We start from the raw sequence: 18,876 nt of genomic DNA, 5'->3' as shown, positions 1-18,876 counted from the left end.
TCCCATCACAATCATTTTCCTCACCATTATAGTATCATTAGGACATTATAGTATCATTAGGACATCGCCCATCATTTGGGTTCTACCCATCATTTGGGTTCTACCCAATGAATAATTGGTTCTACCCAAATGAATAATTATCCAAGAGATAACAAAAATGACAACATCATTCTACCAACACTAATAGCCATCATAGCAGTCCTCAGCACATATTTCTACTTGCAGCTAACATACTCCACATCACTAACTATATTCCCTTCATTACACAACACAAACACAAAACAATTTGAACATACAAGGAAATAACCTTCCTATCATTACCAATCATAATACCCACACGATTACTACACACAACACCCATTCTATCGGTGCTGGACTAGGAATTTAGGTTAGTTCAGACCAAGAGCTTTCAAAACCCTAAACAAGTGAAATTTACTTAATTCCTAAAAATAAGGATTGCAAGACTTTATTCTACATCAATTGAATGTAAAGCAAACACTGTATTTAAGCCAAATCTTTACGAGATTGATGAGTTTTAACCCCAGGCAACTTTAGTTAACAGGCAAATCCTCTGGTCAACTGGCTTCAGTCTACTTCTCCTTCATTTGAGAAAGAAAAAAAGAAAAGAAAAAAAAAAAGGCAGGAAAATCACTGGCAGAATTGAATCTGCTTCTCTGAAGTTACAATTCAATTTGTTGATTCACCACAGGGTTTGCCAGAAAGAGGGCTCAATCTCTGTCTTTAGATTTACAGTCTAATGCTAACTCAGTCATTTTACCTCTGTTCATACACTGCTGATTATTTTCAACAAATCACAAAGATATCGGCATTTTATATTTACTATTTGGTGCTTGAGCTGGAGTAGCAGGCAGCACCTTAATTATATTAATCCAGGCTGAGCTATGCTGACCTGGACCGCTACTTGGAGATGCCCAAATCTGTAAAGTAGTCATAACAGTCCCTGCACTTGTAATAATTTTCTTTATAGCTGTACCCCTTATGATTGCAGGCTTTGAAAACTGACTTGGGCCACTAATAACTCGGACAGCTGAAGTAGCATTTCCCCCAATAAATCATATAAACTTTTGACTACTTCCCCCATCATTCTTACTCCTACTCATATCACCAATAGTAGAAGCTGGTTCTGGTACCAGTGGAACCGTGTATTCAGCTCTAGCCTGCAATCTGGCCCATGCAGGAGCCTCTGTCGACCTAACTGTTTTCTCCTTACATTTAGCAGGTGTCTCCTCAATTCTTGGTATTATTACTTTTATTACTATAGTCTTTAATACAAAACCAGCAGTCATATCCCAATACCAAACACCATTATTTGTTTAATCTTCTCCAACTATAGCCATATTACTATAATTACCAATCTCAGTCCAAGCAGCCAGAATTGCCATGCTGTTAAGAGATAGAAATCTAAACACTACTTTCTTTGACCCTGCAGGAGGAGACCGAATCCTATACCAACACTTATTTTGATACTTTGCTCACCCTGAAGTCTGTATTCATGGCCTAACAGGGTTTGTTATAAACTCACATATCATTACCTACTATTTAGGACAAAAATTGCCTTTCAGCTATCTGGGAATAGTATGAGTCATGTCCCCTGGTTTTTTAGGAGTTCTCTTGTGGGCCCATCATATGTTTACCATAGGGATAGCTGTGGACTCAGGAGCACACTTTGCATCAGCTACCGTAATTACTTCTATCCCTACAGGAGTAGAAGTATCTAGCTGATTAGCAACTCTTTATTTAATTTTTCCTTTTCCTTTCATTTTTTTTTTTTGGCTGAGTTGGGTCTTGGTTGCTGCGCATGGGCTTTCTCTGGTTGCGGTGAGCGGCAGCTACTCTTCGTTGCGGTGTGCGGCCCTTTCATTGCAGTGGCTTCTCTTGTTGCAGAGCACGGCCGCTAGGCGCGTGGGCTTCACTAGTTGTGGCTGGCGGGCCACAACTAGAGGGCAGGCTCAGTAGTTGTGGCACACGGGCTTTTTGCTCCGCGGCATGTGGAATCGTCCCAGACAAGGGCTCGAACCCGTGTCCCCTGCATTGGCAGGCGAATTCTTCACCACTGCGTCACCAGGGAAGTCCCTGGTTAGCAACTGTTCACGGAGGTAATACTATATGACCTCCCACTATATTATGAGTTTTAGGCTTTAGTTTTTCTTTTTACAGTAGGTGGTTTGACAGGAATCATCTTAGCCAACTCATCCCCAGACATTGTCCTCCAGGATACATTCTATGTAGTAGCACGCTTCCATGACCTAATGTCCATGGGAGCAGTCTTCACTATTATAGGAGGCTTCCTACACTGATTCCCACTATTCTCAGGTTATACAGTTAACTCAGCATGAGCAAAAATTCACTTCACAAGTATATTTGTAGTAGTAAATATGACTTCCTGCAGCACTTTCGTGGCCTCTCAGGGATGTCACTACGTTAGTCTGAGTACCCTGAGGGACGCACACCATGAAATATTTTGTCTTTAGGCTCATTCATCTCAGTAGCAGCAGTAATGCTAATAATCTTCATACTTTGAAAAGCATTTGTGTCTAAACAAGAAGTCTTAGCAGTGGAAATTGCTACTCCTAACCTAGAATGGTTACACGGATGTCCTCCACCATATCCTATGTTTCAAGATCCTACCTATGTAAACGTAAAATAAGGAAGGACTCAAGTCCTTTTCAACCAGTTTCAAGCCAACACCATAACAATTATGTCTTCCTCAATAAATGAGATAAAAGTAAAAAGTGATGTAGCTTTGTCAAAGTTAAATGATAGGCTAAAATCCTGTATATCACTAAGGCATATCAATTTCATCTAGGCTCTCAAGATACAACATCACCGATTATGGAAGAACTTTTACATTTTCTTCATCACACATTAATAGTGATTTTTAAAATAAGTTCTCTAGTCCTCTATATCATTTCACTAATATTGACATCTAAACACATATGCATACAATAGATGCACAGGTAGAGAAAATGTGAACAATTTACTAGCTATTATTGTAATCTTAATGGCCCTATCATCATTGTGAATCCTTTACATGATACATGAAATCAATAACTCTTCCCAAACCATAAAAAAAACTATGGGTCAGTAATGATACTGAAGCTACGAATACACAGATTATGAAGATTTAAATGTTGACTCCTCTGTAATCCCCACATCAGAGCTAAAACCAGGAGAATAATGACTAATAGAAGTCAACAACCGAGTAGTTAGGGATAGTCATTGAATATTAGTTTCATCTGAAATTGTTGTACACTCCGGAGTTGTTCCTTCTCAGGCCTAAATAGAGCTGCTATCCCAGGACGCCTAACTTAAAGAATCCTAATATCAGCAGGACCAGGCCTATGTTGTGGACAAGAGAGCTCGTTTTCCTGAGTTCAAAGACAGGACAGAGGGATATGGCTGAGATATGGGGTGAATCTGGAGCCCATGGGGATGCACTCTCCAAGCTCCAGTATAGGAATGGGGCCTCTAGGGTCCCAGGCCACCCACCACGCCCTCTCGAGCAGGATCTGGGCAACATTCCCTGTCAGTGATGAGGCAGCCCTAGCACTTGTCACGCCCCGATGTCGTGTCCTATGTGGGCCCCATGCTCTTGGGACCACACCCCACACTCTGCAGGTCCATGCTACAGGGTCCTTCATGCCTCAGGAGTAGAGACCACACAGCAAGCAGTTCCCTCCCCAACCAGCAGGAGGAGGGGAGGAGAGCAGGGGCACCAGGGGAATCTCACTCAGACAACAACACCCCAGCGGTGCCAGCGGGGACAGTGATGATGCAGATGAGGCACAGACCAAGAGATGGGACCAGAGGACCCAAAAGGCAGCTGGTCAGGTCCTGGCTCACCTGCACCCCGGACACCTTTGTCCCGCATACACCCCCTTCCTCATACACCCTCTCCTTAAATGCAGATTCTTCAGATGCAAACAGGCAGAGCTTCAGACTGAAAGTCAGCTCTTCCAAAATGACCCGTCAGCAACCACTGCAGGATTCCACTCCAGTGGGTGCCCTGGAGTCGACAACTCAGGGACTGAAGTGGATATCGGTGCCAGGGGCAGTGGGAGGGAATGGGGAATGAGACTTTCATGGTTGTGGAATTTTGGTTTTGCAAGATGAAAAGTTCTAGGGATGGTGGTGATGGCTCCACGAGAAAGTGAATATATCTGATGCCTCAGAAACGTGCACTTAAAATGGTGATGATGGTAAAGGGTATGTGACGTGTGTTTTATTTCACTTAAAATAAATTCTTAAAATAATGTCTTGTTAACTGAGATTCCATTTCGACTCCCCTTCATCACAAATGTCGGAGGCCCAGACACAGTCCCCTACCTTAGGGGCCATCACGGTACCCTCACAGAGCACGTGGGAGACCATTCTTGGGGGGGGGGCTAGTCTGTGCTCACCTGACCTCTGTCCAGGGGGACCCAGGCAGTGGTGACCCCCATAGATTAGACATAGGATATGCTATAGTATTAATATGATACCACCAAGTGTTGTCACTCACCGGAACACAGAGCAGCAACCCACTCAAACATGCCTGACCTCATATGATTGTGACAAGATTAAGAGAAGAAAAGGAAGCACAGGTTAATCAGGACAACACCCTTAATGCAGAGGTTGGAAATCTCAAAGGGGACAGGACACACTGCAGGCAAAGAGCGCATATGCGGTCTCCCCATACATGTGATCCTGACCCATGCAGGTATGGTGAGACCCACACAGTCCCCGCACCCTATACCTGGGGCCACACATCCACACTCACCAGGGTGACCCACCTCCCCAGACCCCTCCACCTGGGTCACATGTCCACAGTCCCAAGGTGACCTCACCTCCCCAGACCCTGCACCTGGGGTCACACGTCCCCTTGGTCAGGACACCATGGCTCTGCAGGGGGCTCCCCCAATGTGGAAACAAGCTGGGTCCCTGGGACCTCCCGGGATGGGAAAAAGCGTCAGGTGGGTCTCCTTTCCCCACACTTGTCCCAGAGGAGTCCTCCTCTTCTCACTTTGGTTCTGTGTGATTTTAACTGTTTTTAAAGCTTTCATACTAGAGTTGAACACACGACCCTGGTGCTGGCATGCTCAGTCCTTTCTCGTCTCACTTACATGTTGAGAAAACTCACAGGACAGCAGGGCTGAAAGCCGAGGGGCAGCTCTGGACTCTGCTGAGTAGGGACGGTAGACTGGAGGGAGAGCTCAGCAGCAGCCTCAGCTGTCACCCATCGGCCTTTTGCCCGATCTGCGTGCCCTGCAATCAATTGACCAGCTAAACCTGCTTCCCTATGCACCATGCACGTGCTGGTAAATTGGAATTATTGCCAGGTAGTCCTCCTGAGGATTCTCCATGAGCCCCAGGGAAGGTGAACCTTGCAGGGATTAAGACTAAGGCCCCGCCCATAGCACTGACCCTTGGGAGGACCAGGTCACCACACTCAGAAGAGAGGCTGTTACGTAGACAAGCCCAGCTCAGCTCCAGACCCCAGACATCTAAGCACTGACATTCAGATGCAGGCACGGAGCTTCCCAGTACTGAGGCCAGGCCGGGTCTCTACCCAGGTCCCCATAGTCCTAGCGTACACAGAACATGGTCAGGTCTAAATCTTCTTATTATAGACAACACATGGTCAGCTCTAAACATAATCAGTAGACAGGACATGCAGAGGTCTAAATCTACCATGTAGACAGAACTTGATCATGTTTAAACTAGCTTAGGGCTGATCTCATAGGAGGTACAGATCACAGACATGGGTCTCTCATCTTTGGACACCCACATCAGGAAACTGAACAAAATCTTTGTCATTAAACATTTCAACAGGCAAAACAGAAATGTTCCCAATTTCTCTGGCCGCCTGATGGTCAGGATCCACGGGCGAGCCACGAACTTCTTAGAGTGCAGCCCAGTCTGCTGCCAGGACAGACAAGAAGTGGCCTGGTTCCAGCCTCCCAGGCTTCCAGAAGGAGTCGGCCGCACTGGAAGCCCAGGCAGGAGAGTCCTGCATGGTCCGGGCCGGGAGATCCGGTCTGTCCATTCGGCTGGCCGATTCCGGGCGGGGCGCTCAGGGCCGCTGAGAGCCCTGCACTCAGGTCCTGCTTCCCTGCAGCGTGTGCGTGTGCGTGTGCTTGTGTGTGTGTGTGTGTGTGTGTGTGTGTGTGTGTGCGTAGAGGGGGCGGTGGCTGACGTGTCCCATGGTTCCCGTCCCGGGCACCGCGCTGTCTTCGAGGGGAGGCACGGGGAGAGGTAGGGGCACAGAAGCCGTTGGAGAGGAGAACCCACCGCGGAACTCCTTGCACACTGGCTCGCCCCACCCGGAGACCCTCCTGCCCATCGTGGGCCGCATGTCGCCCCCTAGTCCCCCACCCCCGAGGGCAGGGTGCCTGCTCTTTCAACAGCACAGGGTCTCACATGAAGGAGACCCATTGGGGGCTGTCACCCCCCGACTCCTGATGCTGTGTTTGGGGAGAATGAACCCCCTTGACTGGGCGATGGGACCCTGTGAGGAAAGAGGTGGCGGCCCCATCCAAGTCGGGGCCTGGCTGAGATATGAGAAAACAGGAGCCAAGGGCAGGGCCTGGAGGCCAGGCCAACAGGAGGGGCAACCCCAGCCTTGGCCGGGCTCTCCAACGGTGACATTGTTGCTTTAGGGGACCTGGGACAGGTGACTGAATGTAATGGGAGTCTAAACTGGACCCTGAATGGGGCTTAAAGAAGGTGTGAAGGATGTTACTGAGACAGTGACAGTCATTGGAAGACAAACTCTGTGTCAGGATATCCTGCTCCAACCATTTAAATCCCTGAGATCTGTGACCTTTACGTGGCTACGCTGGATTGTTAGAGCAGCTGCGTGCGGATATATCTGGGGCACAATTCAGTCTGCAGGCAACTTGCAAGTGCTTCCCGCAAACACACAGGTGTGCGCACAGGCAGGCACAGCACACACACAAACATATGCACGTGCACAGCACAAATATATTCACACACTAGCATGTGAACACACATGCACGCATATGCCCATGCACACACTAATGTGTGCAAGTGCACATACCTATGCACATCATATGTATGCAAACAGGCACATGCACAGGCATAGCACACACACAGGGAATAAAGTGAATCCGTAAAGCATTAACTCCTGAACACAAGTGAAGCTGACATGTATTTTTCCCTTTTCTTAGCCTTGATGTTTTCCACAACAAAAAGTTTAAGAAAAAAGTTACTGGCAAATGACTTTTGATTCATAGGACTTTCTGATGTTATTCCACAAATATTATGACAGTAGAAATGAATGTAGATATTACATGTGTCCACTAATGGATGAATGGAGAAGAAAAACACGGTCCATCAATACAAGGGGAGGCTATTCAGCCTAAAAAGGAAGGCAATTCTGACACAGGCTGCAGCAGGGATGAACCTTGAGGGCATTATGCTCAGTGATGTAAGCTAGACACACACACACACACACACACACAAAAAAAAAAACAAACAGTGCTTGATCCACTCATACAAGGCACCTAGAGCAGTCGGAAACATAGAGACATAAAGTAGGATGTTGAGTGCCAGGGGCTGAGGGAGGGACAATGGGGAGTGAGTGTTTAATGGGGACTGTTTCAATTTTGCAGGATGAAAAAGTTCTGGAGGATGATGGTGGTCAGGTTTGCACAACAGTGTGAATTACTTCTTGACCCTGAAATGTGCACTTAAAAATGGTTAAGATAGTAAATTTTATGTTATGTATACCTGACCACAATTTTTAAAACTTTTTAAAAAACAACAGGAAATAGTCCATGAATACCACAAGATGCACAACTTCACTAACAACAGAGGGATTAAAGCCATAAGAAAAATACCGTGCATACACCTACCAGAATGGCAGACATGAAAGACATAGTATCAAATATCAGCAGGATGTGGAGCAATGGAAAGCCTGGTAGGCAACGGGGGGATGCAACCACTTCTGAAACTATCGGGCCTCAGATAGCGAAGTCCCTGCACAGAGACCCACAGTGCTCCTCCCAGTTGAACACAAACCCACCAGCCCTGCACCAGGACACACGGACATGGACTCGCAGCCACAGGAGCCAAACCTGAAAGAACCTGAAGGCCATCACAGGTGGATGCAGAAATGAACCATGCACGCTCCTATGAAGGAATATTCCACAGCAATGGAGTACATTATGTTTAAAGGTAGTAAAACTATAAAAATTATTTTTTCAAAAAAAAACTATATTTACAAGATGAAAGAATCTATAATTCTGGCACCTAGGGATTGTCGAATGCTCCTAAAAATAGATTGCTGTGGAAATGTTTATTATAGGGAAATTGACATATTCTCTAGGAGGGACGGGGTGAATGGGCCTGCTACATTTTCTACATTGAGGACATATACAGGTTTTGATGCTACTTCTGTTAAATCAAGTGGGGCTTCATTGGATTTCTGCTACTGCGGAGATAATCAAATTCTGGGTAGGGGTCAGGAGAAAATTAGTCATAGGTGTTCTTGTGTAATAATTACTGTTGAAAGTGTAAATGATCCATTTATAAGTAAGACTGAGAATAGAATAACTGCTACATTACTTCATATGAGATGATTGTCTGTGCTATTGTTCCTAGAGCTCCAGTGAGTGAGTATTTTGAATGTGAAGTTCATCCAGATCTGAGGATGGAATAAATGGCTAGGTGTGATATGGCTAATATAAATAATATGCCTACATTTTTACTAATTAGTGGATAAGATATGGGAAGAGGAATTCATGTTGTGAGAGCCAGGGTTAAGGCTAGCATTGGGGCAATAATATATAAATTGATGATGTTGATGGACATAGTGGTTCTTTAATAAGTAATTTGAATGCCTCAGCAATGGGTTGTAATAATCCATGGGGGCTGATGATTTTTGGCCCTTTCTGGATTTGTATATAGCCTAGGATTTTCCATTTAGTTAATATGAGGAAGGCTATGGTGAATTAAATTGGGTAATTTGTGAAAGAATGTTGATTATAAACATATTCTTAGGAAGAGGACTTGAACCAGTGCAGAAAAAGTTTCAGTTTTACATAATTACCGGGCTCTGCCACCGTAACGAACCCTGTTCTACAGTAGGGTATGTATAAATTAATTGAATGTAGATTATATCATCATTTACTTTGAAGACATTTTGTAAAGTAAGCCCTATTGCTCTTGTCCTTTCTTTCATACTGGAAGAAATCTGCAATAGACAGAAACCAACCAGGATGACTCCAGTCTGAACTCAGATCACGTGAGACTTTAATCGTTGAACAAACAGACAATTAATAGCAGTTATACCATTGAAATGTCGTGATCCAGCATCAAGGTCATAAACCATATTGCCCATATGAACTCCAGAATACAATTACACTGTTATCCCTGGTAAAACTTGTTCCATTGATCAGTGTTTTAGAAGAACAGGTGATAAAGCATTTTGACTAGCTGGCCTAAATTGTAATCACTCAGAAGTGGTTTTATTCTCCAAAAAATAAATGGCGCACGGGCTCAAGACACACCGGCTTCAGTAGTTGTGGCGTGCAGACTCAGTAGTTGTGGCCCACTGGCTTAGTTGTTCCGTGGCACGTGAGATCTTCCCGGACCGGGGATCGAACCGGGTCCCCTGCATTGGCAGGCGAATTCTTAATCACTGCATCACCAGGGAAGTCCCAGAATCGCAGTCTCCCTTTTAATATACCTTAAGCCCAAAGAATCCATGGAAAATGGTTAACAGAAAATAAGACAATAAAATATTGTAAGGACTATAACAGAAGCATATAGTACACAGTTCATATAGACACATCCCAAGCAGTTAGAAAGTATATGAAAAGGGAGGCTGCAATTTTAAAAGAATAAGAAAAATTATACCCACAAACTCCCAATCTTTCCTGAAACGTTGCAATCTGAAACCCTATTGTAGGAAGCAGACGATTTCAGGAGACATTCTACAAATGAAGGACTCCAAACCCTGTGGTTGGATAAGGAATTCTGGAAGGAAGGTATCCTCACCCAAGGAGAGCAGGTTCCTATACTTCTCTAACATCACATCCCTGTACAATTCCCATTGATCTTGGTCCAGGCATTCTCACTCCTCTTGAGAGAAATCTATGGCCACATCCTGGAATGTCAGCAGTCCCTGAAATTAAAAGTACACACGCCATGTGGCCACGGGAAGAGTTCATAATGTGACCCAAGAAGAAAACAGCAAGTTAAGAGAACTGCCTTTCATTTAGAAGAGTGTCTTCAATTATCCACACACACACACACACACACACACACACACATATATATATATATATATATATATATATATATATATTTTTTTTTTTTTTTTACAAAGTAACTTTCTCTACCTTATTTCTAACTACAAGAAAAGAGTATGGCATGTGATCCACAAAACCAGTATGGAGACTATACTTGTCTGGAAAAGAAATGATAAAATGATGGTTTCAACACAGGCATATGCATTTTTGAGTGTTTTCTTTATATCAAACTGGATAAAATGTGTATTTCTCATACAGAAAAGACATGTCGAGGTAGAAATGGACCTTTCAACTCTTCATGGGTACACAAGTACACTGGGGAGATTGTAAAAGTGCAGATTGTGATTCAGTAGGTCCGGTGGGCCTGAGTTCTATTTTTTTAACAAGCTCATTTTTAACTAGTGATGCCACAGTCTCTGATTCATTAACCACAACTGTGAATATCAGAGACATAATTAGAAAGGTAAAAATTCATATTTAATTTTGAACTTAAAGTGTTTTATGGATTTTACACCTTTAATAGAATAGTGAGCACAGCAGCAACAATCATTTGTGAATATTTACTATAGACTGTGTATCTTTCTAACTTTTTCCTGTAGGATTCCAGGAAAAAGACCTGGGCTGCGGCCACAGTGGGCGTGGCCCCCAGGCCGGGCCGCCCCTCCAGGACCCCCGACGGGGCCCTGCGCTCCTGGCGGCTCCCTCCCCCGCCGCCCCGCTCCCTCCCGGAAGGCCTCGGGGCAGAGCGGTCCCACCCACTGCGCGCTGAAAAGAGCCCGCGTTTCCTCAGAGCTGGAACTCCCCGCTCGGGCGGGGTCTCTTCCCTCCGCCTTCACGGAACTGCCCCGGAGCCCGAGGGGAGGGCGACCTCACTGAGGCTGCCGGCTCTGGAGGCGCCCCGGCGGCCGAAGCCGTGACAGTCGCGGGGACGGCGGGCCGGGTAAGTGGGCGCCGACCCTCCGCCTGGTCCGGTGCCCGGGCGGCAGCACAAGACCAGCTTCTGAGGGGCAGGGGTTCGCTGCCACCCGCCGCTGCTGTGCAGAAAGAGCGGCCTCCAGCGTCTGGTCCCCGGGTACTTCGGTCCCTCCTCTCGCCCCTGCCCTCGGCCTGGCTCGCGAGGCCTGGTGGGCGTGGGGAGGGGGTCGGCCTGAGCGTCCTGAGGGGAAACGGGGCAAGGGAGGCGCAGGGTCCGGCTGCGGCGTCAGCGCCCCTCCTCCCGACTGCGGGGAAAGCGGCTGAAAACTCCTCCCGAGGCGCGCAGGCCCCTTATTCAGCCAAGTCCCTCTGCGCTCCTTCCTCCCTGAGCTAAAGTACTGGGGGGAGGGGACACGGCAGGGGACTGGCTCAGGTAATGGGGAACATCCAAAGGTGATTGTTAACTAAGGAAAACCAGCTCTCCCAAGGTGAGGAATGCAGCGCTTTTCTTTGCCTGGGCTCACTGAAATCCTTCCTTTGATATGCACCTCAGCTCTCTGGGGCCTGCATTCTGTATTTGCATATCCTGAGTGCCTCAGGGCCCGCCGGCTCACATCGGAGGGCTGCAAGTGCTGAAGACTGTGACATCCTTTGTTTACTGATAGGGCAAGAAATATTCCATTTCTCACAGGCTTGAGGGGCAGACAGTGAAAAAAAGTCAGAGACTCTCACTCGTCATGTACTTTGGTTTACATATAGACAATATTTATACTTAACTGTGCTAATAGAGGTTCTCAAGTCCAATCAACTTGTACTACTGCCCTCTATGTATCAATTTCATCAATATCATAAGATAAATGCCTATAGAATTGACTTAATCCATTTAAATAGGATAATGATTTTTTAAAGGAAACATAATAGAAATATAACAACAAAACCTTTACCACTAAAGGCTGGGTCTGGAACAACCTAAATAAATGTTCCATTGTTAAAATATTGAAAGATGTATTCAATAGAAATATCAAGAAAAATGACAAATAATAAGGGTAGCAGAATGTTGAAATGTTCTTTCTTTATCATTAAAGTGGCAGAAAATCATTTATTAGTAGGCACTGGGGGCAGAAGATGCCTGATTTTATGCCTTTGCCATATTTGTGCAGTTGCTTCAACAAGTAACTTAGAGACAAAATGGAAAAACAAGGAGGTTTGTGCCTGAGATCATGTTGATGTGAAACCAGGGATGGCCACCTTGTGCCAGGTGAGTTCAGTTTACCTGGCAGGTAGACCGCAGAGCTCCTGGGAAGCAAGGGTTGGGATTTTTCTGCTGGGTGCCCCTTAGGTTCTGTGACTTGACTGACTGACTGTGAGTCATGTTTCGGGAAAGACCTGATCACAGGAAAAGGGTGGGAATAGAGTGCGTTGGGGAGCAGCTAACAACATTCATCACAGCTCACGGCCTGAATGAATTTTAAAGAAACAGGAAAACAAATGCTTCTTATGGAATCAGAGAGTGTGAGGGCTGGACAACCCCAGAAAATGAGGAACACCCATCCCATTTTCCAGATGACAAACCAGAGGTCCAGCAAGGTGAAATCCCTCACCCAAGTTGCACCCGTCTCTCCTCCCCACTACGTGGTTCATGAAAGCAGGACTCTTCCTGTCTTGATCACTGCTGAACCCCAACAAGGGCCAGGCATCTAGCAGCTGCTCCAAAAATTTGGGTTGACTGTAGGAACAATGCTATTTCTTTCTTTCTCACTCTTATTCAGGATTGTGCCAAGAACTCCCCAGGTTGCAATGTAATACGATAAATGTAAATATTAATTGAGTTTTGTTGTGATGAGGACTTAGGCTTTGAAGGTAACAGACTTGGTTCAGATCTTGGTTCTGCCACTCCATAGCTGTTTGGCTTTGGGAAAATTACTAAACCTCTCTGAGATTATTTCCTCCTTTGTAAAGTGGGGATAAATCTATCTGAGCCAGCAGAGCACCTGCATGAGAGATGTGCACTAAATATTGGTCTTTCTCACTCTCCTAGGCCATCTCTCTGTTCTTCCCAGAGAAGCTGTACAGAAGGATATAGTACTTTTAAAAAAAATAGTTAACTAATTAATTAATTAATTTGTTTTTGGCTGCGTTGGGTCTTCGTTGCTATGCGCAGGCTTTCTCTAGTTGCGGCAAGCGGGGGCTACTCTTTGTTGCGGTGCGCGGGCTTCTCATTGCGGTGGCTTCTCTTGCTAGCCTTAACCCCAATGCTAGCCTTAACCCTGGCTCTCACCACATGAATTCCTCTTCCCATATCTTATCCACTAATTAGTATAAATGTAGGCATATTATTTATACTAGCCATATCACACCTAGCCATTTATTCCATCCTCAGATCTGGATGAACTTCACATTCAAAATACTCACTCACTGGAGCTCTAGGAACAATAGCACAGACAATCATCTCATATGAAGTAATGTAGCAGTTATTCTATTCTCAGTCTTACTGATAAATGGATCATTTACACTTTCAACAGTAATTATTACACAAGAACACCTATGACTAATTTTCTCCTGACCCCTACCCGGATTTGATTATCTCCGCAGTAGCAGAAATCCAATGAAGCCCCACTTGATTTAACAGAAGTAGCATCAAAACCTGTATATGTCTTCAATGTAGAAAATGTAGCAGGCCCATTCACCCCGTCCCTCCTAGAGAATATGTCAATTTCCCTATAATAAACATTTCCACAGCAATCTATTTTTAGGAGCATTCGACAATCCCTAGGTGCCAGAATTATATACAGCCCAAGTCATCATTAAAACACATCTAACAATCTCCTTTCTGTGAATTTGAGCCTCCTACCTACAATTTTGATATGATCAACGCATACATCTCTTATAAAAAGTTTTTTTTTACCACTAACATTAACCCTATGTATATGAGAGTTTTCACTACTTGTCATCATACCAGGCAACCCACCACAAATTTAAGAAATATGTCTGAGAAAAGAGTTACTTTGATAGAGTAAATCATAGAGGTTTCAAGGCTCTTATTCCTGGAATTGAATTCTTTCTAATAATTTTACATTCTCCACGCTACCTACCACATTACACCACATGCTATATAGTAAAGTTCTCTAAGTAAGCTTCAGGCCCATAGCCCCAAAATATTTTTGTATATCCTTCCTGTGCTAATAAACTCTCATTGTTTTTACCATCATTCTACTGACCATTTTCTCAGGAAATATAATTGTATAACAAGCTCACACTGGTTAATGGTATCCCCATTCTAATAAAAAAAAACATGAACCCATAAGCTACAGAAGCATCCAACAAATATTTCCTAAAACAGTCCACCACATCAATACTACTTATAATGGCTATTATCATTAATCTAATATACTCTGGTCAAAGAGCACAATGAATAACAAAAATGTTTAATACAGCAGCATCCACCCTCATGACAATCGCCCTTGTCACAAACGTAGGACTTTCCCCATTTCACTTCTGAGTGCCTGAAGTCACACAAGGCATCCCATGAACAGCAGACCTGATGCTATCAACATGACAAAATTGCACCCCTATCAGTTTTATACCACATGTCACCATCCATCAACCTAAATATACTATTAATCATAGTGATATTATAAATCATAGCTGGAGGCTGAGGCAGACTTCTCCATACTCACCTGGAAAATATTACACCCTCCTCATCAATTGCCCATATAGGATGAATAACAGCTATTATAATGTATATTCAGATTATAACAATCCTAAACATACTAATTTATATCATAACAACACTATCTTCTTCTTATTTATGCCCAGATCATGTACTACAAGAGTATCATTATCACACACATGAGATAAAACACCTCCCATCACAATCATTTTCCTCACCATTATAGTATCATTAGGACATTATAGTATCATTAGGACATCGCCCATCATTTGGGTTCTACCCATCATTTGGGTTCTACCCAATGAATAATTGGTTCTACCCAAATGAATAATTATCCAAGAGATAACAAAAATGACAACATCATTCTACCAACACTAATAGCCATCATAGCAGTCCTCAGCACATATTTCTACTTGCAGCTAACATACTCCACATCACTAACTATATTCCCTTCATTACACAACACAAACACAAAACAATTTGAACATACAAGGAAATAACCTTCCTATCATTACCAATCATAATACCCACACGATTACTACACACAACACCCATTCTATCGGTGCTGGACTAGGAATTTAGGTTAGTTCAGACCAAGAGCTTTCAAAACCCTAAACAAGTGAAATTTACTTAATTCCTAAAAATAAGGATTGCAAGACTTTATTCTACATCAATTGAATGTAAAGCAAACACTGTATTTAAGCCAAATCTTTACGAGATTGATGAGTTTTAACCCCAGGCAACTTTAGTTAACAGGCAAATCCTCTGGTCAACTGGCTTCAGTCTACTTCTCCTTCATTTGAGAAAGAAAAAAAGAAAAGAAAAAAAAAAAGGCAGGAAAATCACTGGCAGAATTGAATCTGCTTCTCTGAAGTTACAATTCAATTTGTTGATTCACCACAGGGTTTGCCAGAAAGAGGGCTCAATCTCTGTCTTTAGATTTACAGTCTAATGCTAACTCAGTCATTTTACCTCTGTTCATACACTGCTGATTATTTTCAACAAATCACAAAGATATCGGCATTTTATATTTACTATTTGGTGCTTGAGCTGGAGTAGCAGGCAGCACCTTAATTATATTAATCCAGGCTGAGCTATGCTGACCTGGACCGCTACTTGGAGATGCCCAAATCTGTAAAGTAGTCATAACAGTCCCTGCACTTGTAATAATTTTCTTTATAGCTGTACCCCTTATGATTGCAGGCTTTGAAAACTGACTTGGGCCACTAATAACTCGGACAGCTGAAGTAGCATTTCCCCCAATAAATCATATAAACTTTTGACTACTTCCCCCATCATTCTTACTCCTACTCATATCACCAATAGTAGAAGCTGGTTCTGGTACCAGTGGAACCGTGTATTCAGCTCTAGCCTGCAATCTGGCCCATGCAGGAGCCTCTGTCGACCTAACTGTTTTCTCCTTACATTTAGCAGGTGTCTCCTCAATTCTTGGTATTATTACTTTTATTACTATAGTCTTTAATACAAAACCAGCAGTCATATCCCAATACCAAACACCATTATTTGTTTAATCTTCTCCAACTATAGCCATATTACTATAATTACCAATCTCAGTCCAAGCAGCCAGAATTGCCATGCTGTTAAGAGATAGAAATCTAAACACTACTTTCTTTGACCCTGCAGGAGGAGACCGAATCCTATACCAACACTTATTTTGATACTTTGCTCACCCTGAAGTCTGTATTCATGGCCTAACAGGGTTTGTTATAAACTCACATATCATTACCTACTATTTAGGACAAAAATTGCCTTTCAGCTATCTGGGAATAGTATGAGTCATGTCCCCTGGTTTTTTAGGAGTTCTCTTGTGGGCCCATCATATGTTTACCATAGGGATAGCTGTGGACTCAGGAGCACACTTTGCATCAGCTACCGTAATTACTTCTATCCCTACAGGAGTAGAAGTATCTAGCTGATTAGCAACTCTTTATTTAATTTTTCCTTTTCCTTTCATTTTTTTTTTTTTTTGGCTGAGTTGGGTCTTGGTTGCTGCGCATGGGCTTTCTCTGGTTGCGGTGAGCGGCAGCTACTCTTCGTTGCGGTGTGCGGCCCTTTCATTGCAGTGGCTTCTCTTGTTGCAGAGCACGGCCGCTAGGCGCGTGGGCTTCACTAGTTGTGGCTGGCGGGCCACAACTAGAGGGCAGGCTCAGTAGTTGTGGCACACGGGCTTTTTGCTCCGCGGCATGTGGAATCGTCCCAGACAAGGGCTCGAACCCGTGTCCCCTGCATTGGCAGGCGAATTCTTCACCACTGCGTCACCAGGGAAGTCCCTGGTTAGCAACTGTTCACGGAGGTAATACTATATGACCTCCCACTATATTATGAGTTTTAGGCTTTAGTTTTTCTTTTTACAGTAGGTGGTTTGACAGGAATCATCTTAGCCAACTCATCCCCAGACATTGTCCTCCAGGATACATTCTATGTAGTAGCACGCTTCCATGACCTAATGTCCACGGGAGCAGTCTTCACTATTATAGGAGGCTTCCTACACTGATTCCCACTATTCTCAGGTTATACAGTTAACTCAGCATGAGCAAAAATTCACTTCACAAGTATATTTGTAGTAGTAAATATGACTTCCTGCAGCACTTTCGTGGCCTCTCAGGGATGTCACTACGTTAGTCTGAGTACCCTGAGGGACGCACACCATGAAATATTTTGTCTTTAGGCTCATTCATCTCAGTAGCAGCAGTAATGCTAATAATCTTCATACTTTGAAAAGCATTTGTGTCTAAACAAGAAGTCTTAGCAGTGGAAATTGCTACTCCTAACCTAGAATGGTTACACGGATGTCCTCCACCATATCCTATGTTTCAAGATCCTACCTATGTAAACGTAAAATAAGGAAGGACTCAAGTCCTTTTCAACCAGTTTCAAGCCAACACCATAACAATTATGTCTTCCTCAATAAATGAGATAAAAGTAAAAAGTGATGTAGCTTTGTCAAAGTTAAATGATAGGCTAAAATCCTGTATATCACTAAGGCATATCAATTTCATCTAGGCTCTCAAGATACAACATCACCGATTATGGAAGAACTTTTACATTTTCTTCATCACACATTAATAGTGATTTTTAAAATAAGTTCTCTAGTCCTCTATATCATTTCACTAATATTGACATCTAAACACATATGCATACAATAGATGCACAGGTAGAGAAAATGTGAACAATTTACTAGCTATTATTGTAATCTTAATGGTCCTATCATCATTGTGAATCCTTTACATGATACATGAAATCAATAACTCTTCCCAAACCATAAAAAACTATGGGTCAGTAATGATACTGAAGCTACGAATACACAGATTATGAAGATTTAAATGTTGACTCCTCTGTAATCCCCACATCAGAGCTAAAACCAGGAGAATAATGACTAATAGAAGTCAACAACCGAGTAGTTAGGGATAGTCATTGAATATTAGTTTCATCTGAAATTGTTGTACACTCCGGAGTTGTTCCTTCTCAGGCCTAAAAAGAGCTGCTATCCCAGGACGCCTAACTTAAAGAATCCTAATATCAGCAGGACCAGGCCTATGTTGTGGACAAGAGAGCTCGTTTTCCTGAGTTCAAAGACAGGACAGAGGGATATGGCTGAGATATGGGGTGAATCTGGAGCCCATGGGGATGCACTCTCCAAGCTCCAGTATAGGAATGGGGCCTCTAGGGTCCCAGGCCACCCACCACGCCCTCTCGAGCAGGATCTGGGCAACATTCCCTGTCAGTGATGAGGCAGCCCTAGCACTTGTCACGCCCCGATGTCGTGTCCTATGTGGGCCCCATGCTCTTGGGACCACACCCCACACTCTGCAGGTCCATGCTACAGGGTCCTTCATGCCTCAGGAGTAGAGACCACACAGCAAGCAGTTCCCTCCCCAACCAGCAGGAGGAGGGGAGGAGAGCAGGGGCACCAGGGGAATCTCACTCAGACAACAACACCCCAGCGGTGCCAGCGGGGACAGTGATGATGCAGATGAGGCACAGACCAAGAGA

This window comes from Eschrichtius robustus, chromosome 1 (assembly GCF_028021215.1).
Source record: "Eschrichtius robustus isolate mEscRob2 chromosome 1, mEscRob2.pri, whole genome shotgun sequence".
NCBI classification, from domain to species: Eukaryota; Metazoa; Chordata; class Mammalia; order Artiodactyla; family Eschrichtiidae; genus Eschrichtius; species Eschrichtius robustus.
This window is presented reverse-complemented; position numbering follows the sequence as displayed.